Source organism: Argiope bruennichi, chromosome X1 (genome assembly GCF_947563725.1).
Source record: "Argiope bruennichi chromosome X1, qqArgBrue1.1, whole genome shotgun sequence".
Classification (NCBI taxonomy): domain Eukaryota; kingdom Metazoa; phylum Arthropoda; class Arachnida; order Araneae; family Araneidae; genus Argiope; species Argiope bruennichi.
This window is the reverse complement of record NC_079162.1, coordinates 99,579,342-99,588,685: the sequence shown is the minus strand read 5'-3', so window position 1 is coordinate 99,588,685 and position 9,344 is coordinate 99,579,342. Positions and strand designations below refer to the sequence as shown.

Below are 9,344 nucleotides of genomic sequence, written 5' to 3'. Positions count from 1 at the left end.
TACTGCAAAAATTTATATATATATATATATATATATATATATATATATATATATATATATATATATATATATATATATATATATATATATATTTGAACAGGATAACTAGAGAATAACTTTTTAACGAAGGGTGGTTTTGGACGAAATAGGTAGACTTCCTATAGGAATCTACCTAAAATTGGAAAATAAATAACTTAAGAATATCTATGAAATAGAAGAGCAAGAGATTCTTTGAATATGAAATGCAGAATTTAATATTTTTCTTTTCAAATGATCTCAATATATTTGAAAAGCTTCAAGAAATCAAGCATCAATTTCAATTTCTTCAAGCCATTTTTCTCATTAGAGCTAATAAACATTTTTCTTTAACTAGTCAGGCGAAGTATTTGACTTCTAATGATAAGCTAAAATTTTCATCCAATAGAATTTAAGATATAAATTCTAACATTATTAACAAACATTCTTTTCTTCTTTGGGCATATATATAAATCGGAATTTTAATTCATGAATGAAAATATGGCAGACAATATTTACTCGTGTTAACAAAATTATACGTTAATCTCATAAAATTTTAAAATTAACACTTTACCGACCGGTAGCGGTTCGAACATACTATGCCATTTCACCGCGCTGGGGAGCAAACGTCAATTAATCGACGGCCGGTTGGTAAGCGCTGAGAACAAAACGTCGATTAATCGACGGCCGGTTGGTAAAGTGTTAATGTTTCCAATGTTGCATATTTCCAAATTTTCATGTTCTCATCACAGATTTTTTCCCATGCATGACGAGCATACCCTTTACAATATGTTCTTAAATGCATCGCTTTCATAAAGTAGCCTAATTTGTTTTAATTGAATAAACATTTGTATAATTTCACCTTTGATTCTTTGAATCAACACTGTTTCTTGAGGATTTCATTTGTATATTTTTATGTTAATAATAAAGTTGTTTACTTTATTGTGTGAAATATTTTATTAATTACGTAAGATATCAAACACAAGGATAAAATATCAAAACAATAGGGAGTTCTAAATAGGATTTTTTATTTGCTTGTTTTATTGATTATTTATTAAAAAGAATTATTTTAAAAATTACTTTACTTGTAACAGCATGGAAGAGATTCCGTTTTAAATAAATTATGATTATTAAATAATGTAATTATTATTTAACTAATTTTACAAGTGGTGAAAGATCAGTCATTGTTCTATTTATTTATTATAGATAAACAGAGAATTTTCTAAAGAAGCACACACACACAAAAATCTGAGCAAAGTTAGAAAGTTTCTTTATTGAAAATACATAATAATGAAATATTTAAAAAGTGATAAAAATGTTTGTAGAAAGTTTCTCTGAGGATTTGAATTAATCATACTTGTTTCTTAAAAAATGAGTTTGTAATTTGAATGGATATAAACTAAGTACAGTATAAATTTATACTGTGTAAATTTAAACAGTCACAATTATAAGAATTTTTTATTTTATTTGTGTGCATAAAATTATTTTCTGAGAAAGAACCATGGTTAAAAAGATAAAGAATGTATCATACTGATAAGCAAAAACTATAATTGATTTAAAAAATATTTTTCAAAATTTGAACTATTTTTGAAGTTTCGGGTTTGATTCATCTGATATTATGCATTCCCTATATATTCTAGAATTTCTTTTATCGTAACTGGAAGGTGTATTCTGTACATGGATTAGACGCTTATTTGTATTTGTAGAATAATTTAAATTTAAAAAAAAATACTCATCTAGAATATTTATTAATTTAAAACAATTGTAGTTTATATTTGGTTATGCAGGGTCGTAATTACCACTCGGATTATCCGGAAGTTTTAAAGTGAGAAGTTACCCGAATGAAGAACGGAAAAAATATCAATTTCTGTATACCGTAGATTTAATTTAATTCACCACACTTTGCTATTTATTCTTTTCAGTCGGTAAATTTTTTGTGTAATTAGAATTAATTAATTATTAGAATTAATTTACTTGAATTAGTCTAATTTTATATCTTAAATAAAAATGCAAAACCAATCCCTCCCCAAATTAGTCTTGATAAAGTAATTAATGAGTCTGATTCCTCAAGAGTTAAAAACAGAGATTTTTGAAACGGAAGTAAAGTATTCTAAATTGTAAAAATCTTACCTTGATCGTTCCATATTACGTTCTGTGACGTCAAATATTATTATATTAATTTCGACTTAAAAGACATATACAGGAATAAAAACAATTTATATTAGTGCACATCAGAGAGAATAAATTTTTTTGCTTTCGATTCTTTCATTTTATTCATTAAAAGTATATAAAAGTGCGGTGGTTTCATTTCCAGTGCTTAAAAATGATTTAATTGTTAAGAAAATGATCAACCATAACCAGAATAAAAGTGCTTGATTGAAAGAAATAATAAAGAAGGGAGCTTCATTATCATCTATTGCTCCGAGGCACCCCGAGATTCTAGTTACGTCCCTATGTATAAGACAGTTAAAATCATTACACTGGCGATGAAATGTCCAATATAATGAGCAGTTTCTTTAAAACTGTTCGGTAAGTAAACGAAAACTTCAAACAGGCGGAGCAATAAACACTCTTCATTGAAGGTTTTGTTGAACCGATGAAGAAAGTTTAGACTAATTTAGTTATATTAGCGCTCTAACAACAAATTCTGTTCTACGTTGAATCAGTACTAGGTCTATTTTGGGATGGACTTTATAATTTTGAATCAGACGGTCAGACGACAAAGACAGTGCATGATCTGGCACCGGCTTTCCAAACTCCTGTCGAATTAGAATGCACTAGATCCGATTAATCCGGAATTGGATTTCGAATCAGAAACCCTCTTTCCTGAAGCTCCCAGTACTTACCACCAGTCCACCGTGGGCCTGATAGATGATGGGAAGGAAGTACACCGCAGATATATGGAAATTTTCAGGTCAACAAAATCTCTATTTGAACAGGTATAGATCTATCATGCAGTGGAAATTCTTGTCGGAACAGTCGGACAGACACCTTCCTCTGAACAGATTTACTCAAAATTTCACAGAAATCCGCAAATATTGTGTAAAGACTGTATACCAAATTTCAACCCTCTAGCTCAAACCATTTTTTGGTTATATATGTCACAGACAGATAGGCAGGCGAACATTTTCCAAAATTGTGTTTTTTGAGTTCAGGGAGATCTAAAGCGTGGAGATTTGTGAAAATCTCCACACTTCGAATTTTTTGATGATTGCTATACTTTTTGATGATTCGAATTTTTTGATGATTGCTATACTTTCTCTATACTACGCATACGAGAAAGTAAGCATTTAAAGCATGAAATCTGAAAAAGAACTTACTCATAAAAAGACATGCTATTTTCTTACTATACATTCTTGAATTAAAAATTATATTATGAATGTAGCCTACTTAAAAAAAGGTATGGTAAACTTCTTTTTATATAGTTAGTCAAACGATTAAATGACATGTCATTCTTAGAATTTAATTCATAATAAAATGATAATTACTTTCTTTAACTCGAAAACCTCTTTTCTGCTGTAATACATATTGATTTAAATAATTCATAACCATACAGAAGGAAGGGTGATTTTCAAAAAGAATACAAGTTATTTTAAAAAAGGCGATACGTTTCTCATGCATATAGTTAACTATATCTAACCTCTTTTATCTGATCTTTGATATTATGCGTTATCTTTAAAATGAAAAAAAAATCCCTTGTTTACCGATTTTAAAAAAGAAATTTAAATTCGAGGTCGGTATTTTCTCAGCACTAGAAGATGAATCAAAATAAAGTCAGAATATGAATAATCAATTCAATAAAAATAACACTAAAAGTTTATGAATGATGGTAAACACTGAATACCCATTAACCCCGGGTGCTTTATCCGTTCAATCGCAGTCGCTTCCACCTACGACAGAAGCATGAAAAAACAAAGAAAGGGAAAATTATTCAAGGACTTTATGAGAAAATCAAGAATAATTTTTCACTACCACCAAAACATAAAGCGGCGGCAGGTGCTAACCTTGATGGGAAGAATTCGAAATCCATTTATAATTCATTTCTTTGAGGAGAAGACATTGAAAAGCCTTTAATAAAAGCGCTGAAATTATTTTTCGAAGTTTTATTATATTTTCTTTTATGCAGGTTCTTAATTCTTTATTGAGAATAATCTCAACTCATTAAATATTTCACAGAAGCTCGTCGAAGAGAGGTAAGTAAATGCTTAAGATTTTATGGATTAAAGTCATATTATTTCATTAAGAAATCCTCCGATAAATCAATATATTTTAATAAATAAGAACAACTATTGACACCATAATCATCTTTTGAATTTAAATATATGCTTAGATAACAAAGATAACTATTGTAAAAGAACTTCAGAATCCAATGAATGTGAAAAAAACATGCTAAAAACATTTTTATTATTAAAAGTGAATTCCGAGGAAAATTTGTAATGTTATTATAAATATTACACATAATAGAAATTTACAATCACTCCTCAAACCTATCCAGTAGGTTCTATTTGCGCATCAAAAATTACTCCTTCTCCTTTGAAGATAATTTCTTTCATACAAATCTTTAATTCTTTATTGAAAATGTTCTCGACTAATGGAAAAGTTCACAGAAGTCCATTAGAAGTAATCCCTGTAAAGAATAATAATTGATAAGAGAATATTTGAGGAAATTTTTGGATAATTTTCCCATTATTTTTTTTAGGAAATCCTTTAAAAAATCAAAAATTCAGTATCCAGTGAATTTGAAAAAAATCATGCTGAAAGCAGTTTTAATATTAAAAATGAATTTCGAGGAAAATTTTTGATGTTATTATATATTTAACACATAATAGAAGCTTACAACCACTTCTGAAACCTATACAGTAGGTTCTATTTAAGCATCAGAAATTACTCCTCCAGGTTTTAGGATAATTTCTTTTATACAAATCTTTAATTCTTTATTGAAAATATTCTCGATTAATGGGATAGTTCATCGACGTTTTTTAAAGGCAATTCTTATAAAAAGTAATAATCGGTAAGAGAATATGTCAGGATGTTTCTGGATCATATACCATTAATTTTTTAGGAAATCCTTTAAAAAAATCAAAAATTCAGAATTCAGCGAATTTGCACAAGAATGTATAATGTTTTTGTGTTACTAAAACTGAATTTTAGAGTAAAATTTCTAATGTTATTATAAATGTAACTCATGATAGAAACTTAAACTTTTTCTGAAACCTATCCAGTATTTTCTATCTAAGCATAAAAGATGACTCCTACTCATTTGAAGACAATTTCCTTCGTGCAAATCTTTAATTCTTCATTGAAAATGTTCTCACGTTATGAAGTAGTTCACAGAAGTTCATTAAAAATAATTCTGGCAAAGAGTAATAATCTATAAGAGAAAATTATATAATTTTTTGGATCATGTTCCGTTATTTTTTTTAGAGAATCCTTTAAAAAGCAGCAGTAAATTTAATATTCGTGGATCCCCTTCATTTATAGACAAGAATAGATAGATACTTCCATTCAGAAAAGCGCTTTAAATGGAATTAAGAACTATATTTTATATTATATCAGTCGATAAATATGCACCAAATGTTGTCAGGGGACATGCGCCTCCTAACAACATTTGGTGCCAAAAACAGCTAATGAAAATGATTATCTAAGTGAATAACAAAAAAGATCTACTGAATTCAAAATCCTTTAAAATTTATCGAATTTAATTCAAAATAAAATCTTCAAATAATCTCTTTATGAAGGTAAATAGATGGTAATAAGAATGTAATTGTAATACTCAAAATTTCATGTTTCTTCTTTACTGCTATTCACCCACAGATATCCATATAATTCATCAGATCAATACAAAATTATAATAGTTGATAGCATTATTTCTTATTTTCGACAGGAAGTGTGAAATACTCGTACGGTAAAATAACAGCTTTCAAAATAAATTTTTCTTCAATGAGGTAAACAGATAATAACTAGGATGTAATTGTAATATTCAAAATTTCATACTTTTATTTACTGTTATTCGCCCACAGCAGTCGATAGAGTGCATCAGATCAATACAAAATTATAATAGTTGAGAGAATTATTTCTTATTTTCAATAAGATATGTAAAATACTCATACGGTAAAATAACCGCTTTCAAAATAAATTCCTCTTCATTGAGGTAAACAGATGGTAACGAGGATGTAATCGTAATAAAATGATTACATCCGCTGAGTACAATTTTTATAACTTAGACTGCTTTCATTCTTACGCATAAAAGTAAATAAGGCGTCCACTTTAATCGTGGTTCAATGGCAACTTTTTAAGCGACAGAAGATAGAAGATTTAAACATAGAAATGTGTTTCCTGTTAAAAAAATTTTTAAATGATGTAAATAATTATATATTAAGCTTCTTGAGTCAATAAATTTACTGCTAAAGAGTTATTAAGTTTTTTTTTATACTATTCTTTCGATCTTTTAGTTATTGGCTTAATTTGGCTCTCTTGACATTCTAATATTTTAAACAAAAAAAGTTTCAATCTGCTGTGACGAAAAATGCCCGAATGATGAAACTCTGAAGAACATTATTATAAGGCAATCAATGACACTCAGTGACGAGCACCTGACATCATGATAAATGTTCCTTGTGGTGGTCATTGAAATGGTCTAGAATCTTCTAAATTAGTGATATTCTGATCTTCATAACTCTATCAATTTCAGTCGCAGAAGTGAGAATTTTTTGTATAAAATACTGGTTAATACAGCTTTGAGTACCTATTTCCATGGCGAATGTTCCTTGATAGGGTTATTAAAATGGTTTAGAATTGTCTAAATTAGTGATATTCAGATTTTCACATCTCTATCAATTTTAGTAGCAGAAACGTGAAATACTTTTTTTTTTCGTTAATACAATTTCGAGCACCATGGCAAATGTTCCTCGAGGTGATCATTGAAATGCTCTAGAATCGTCTAAATTAGTGATATTCAATGAAATTCTATGAATTTCAGTCACTGAAGTGTAGAGCTTTTTAAAATGTTAGTCAATACAGCTTCGAGCACCTATCTCCATAGTGGATGTTCCACTAGGTGGCTATTAAAATGGTTTAGAATTGTCTAAAATAGTGATATTTAGATATTCATAACTCTATTAATTTTAATAACAGAAAGGCGATATACTTTTTACTTCTTTTAAAATATTAGTTAATGTAACTTCGAGCAATTTATCTCCATGGCAAATGTTCCTCTAAGTGGTCATTGAAATAGTCCAGAATCGTCTAAATTAGTCATATTCAGATATTCATAACTCTATCAGTTTCAGCTGTAAGTGAATGAAAATATTTTTTCTATTAAAATATTAGTTAATAAAGCTTCGAGTCCCTATCTCCATGGCGAATGTACTTCAAGGTGGTCATTGAAACGGTCTAGAATCGTCTATATTAGTGATATTCAATTTTTCATAAGTCTATCAATTTCAGTTGTAGAAGTGTGAAATACTCTTTTTTCATTTAAAATGTTAATGAATCAAGATATTTTAATAAATTTGACAACTAGCACTCGAAAATTACATAAAAATTGAGATTCCAAATTTTTCATCATTTCAGTTATTAACTGTCTAAAAAGACATAAATCTTTATATGATTTATATCATTTTTCTAATTGGAAACATATGACTGTTTTAAATGTCTCAAAATTAGCTATTTGGTAAGGATTAACATGGATACTCTGTATATACTCTCACCTTTCGAAATTGAACTTTTGCTCGTGATTATTTTAAGCATCAGAATACACCATAAAGACTGCTTGATACTTGCATCGAATAAAACGCATCGAATAAAAAGTGCAAAACATTTAAATAACTGTCATAGCAGAAGACAACTAAGTTCCCAGAAAAAAGAAAAAAATTTGATAAAAGTTAAAAATATTCAAATAACAATCGTATTACAGAATATCAAATTCTGAAAAGAAAGAATTAAAGAAATAAATTGCAGAAAAATGCAAAAACAGTCTAATAACTAGAATTACTGAGTTACTTAATTCTCATTTCCTGTGCGACAGATAACTTTCAAATTTTAACTTCCTTTAACTTCTAAAGCTTGTAATAGAATAATTAAAGTCTTTTTTTAACCAATTTATTCGTTTATAGCATTGTCATCGGTTGTCTTGATTGTTTTTATAACCCTTAACAACAATAAGATAAAATCCGTTGAACTCGTAAGCAACAAAGTTTCTGAGAGCAGCCACACAAATCATCAGCTCAGAATTTATAATCAAGAAAAAGAAGAAAAAACGAAGGACAATATTTTCATAAATTTTGGTATCAGATACAATGCAATTGTTTCGGGAAGTGAGATATTAATTTTAATCCAACCGTAGATATCAAAAAAGATACCTTCAATAATGTTATCGAGCTATCTATTTACTGGTACTTTAATAAATTTTTCTTTCGAATCTGCCGCTGGCCTCTATGTAATTGTAAACAACGTGATGAATTTTCGTATCACATAACTGAAGTTCAAAATGTTTTTTTTAAAACCTTGATCATGGTTTAAAATGTCCTTGATGGATCTTCATTTTAAAATAATTAATGGAAAATACTTTTTTTTAAGTTATTAAAGTACCTTAGAAATATTTTTCATTAATACTTCTTTAATTCAAACACAAATGCGTGGGTTAGACATGTCCTTGAAATATTTCAATTTTAAAAAAGACCATTAACATACATATTTTTTAATTTTCTGAAGTCACAAATATTGAACAACATTTCCCTTTAACTTTAACCGTCGCCCACATATTAATTTTTTTGCAGATCTTTGGGGTTAAAGTTGATTGTTGGTAAGCTTATTATTTGATGCATTAATATTTTACTCGATAAGTAATTTCGCACCCAAATCTATAAAATATTTATTGTGTTGTGTATCTTATTCACACACATACACATACACACACACGCGCACGCACACACACATCTTTATTATTAGTAGACATAGAGAAGAACGTCGATTTGTTTAGCAGAAACGGTGGTTTTTAAAGGTATGGATAATCGATTTTACTTTGCATGCATTTCGTGCGTGGCTTGTTTTTGTTATTAATTTATGAAACAAATAATAATTTTCATAAATCATTTTTACACACGCGCTCTCTTTTATTAGAAATTTACGAAAATATTTATTTTCTAATAAATCTTTTTTACGCTCGCCTACATTCCATTATTATTCTTTAGGACCCTGTAAATAAAAGAAATTGCATTCCAACTGCTTTTTATGAACGAATTATGATTTTTCGTTTGTAGTGTTTTTTTTAATTCCTAGAGATTGCGGCTTTTCGAATTTCTAGGACCAAAAGAATTTAGAAATTTGCA

At 28.4% G+C, this 9,344-nt stretch overlaps 1 protein-coding gene across 1 annotated transcript in view; it reads left to right on the top strand.

Moving 5' to 3' along the window:
• Positions 1–4,053: 4,053 nt before the first annotated feature.
• Positions 4,054–9,344, top strand: part of LOC129959128 (CRISP/Allergen/PR-1-like) — a 63,344-nt gene continuing 58,053 nt past the window's right edge. The window contains exon 1 of the mRNA XM_056071950.1: positions 4,054–4,208. The gene's annotated coding sequence lies outside the window, so the exon portion shown is untranslated. The remainder of the gene's footprint in view (positions 4,209–9,344) is intronic.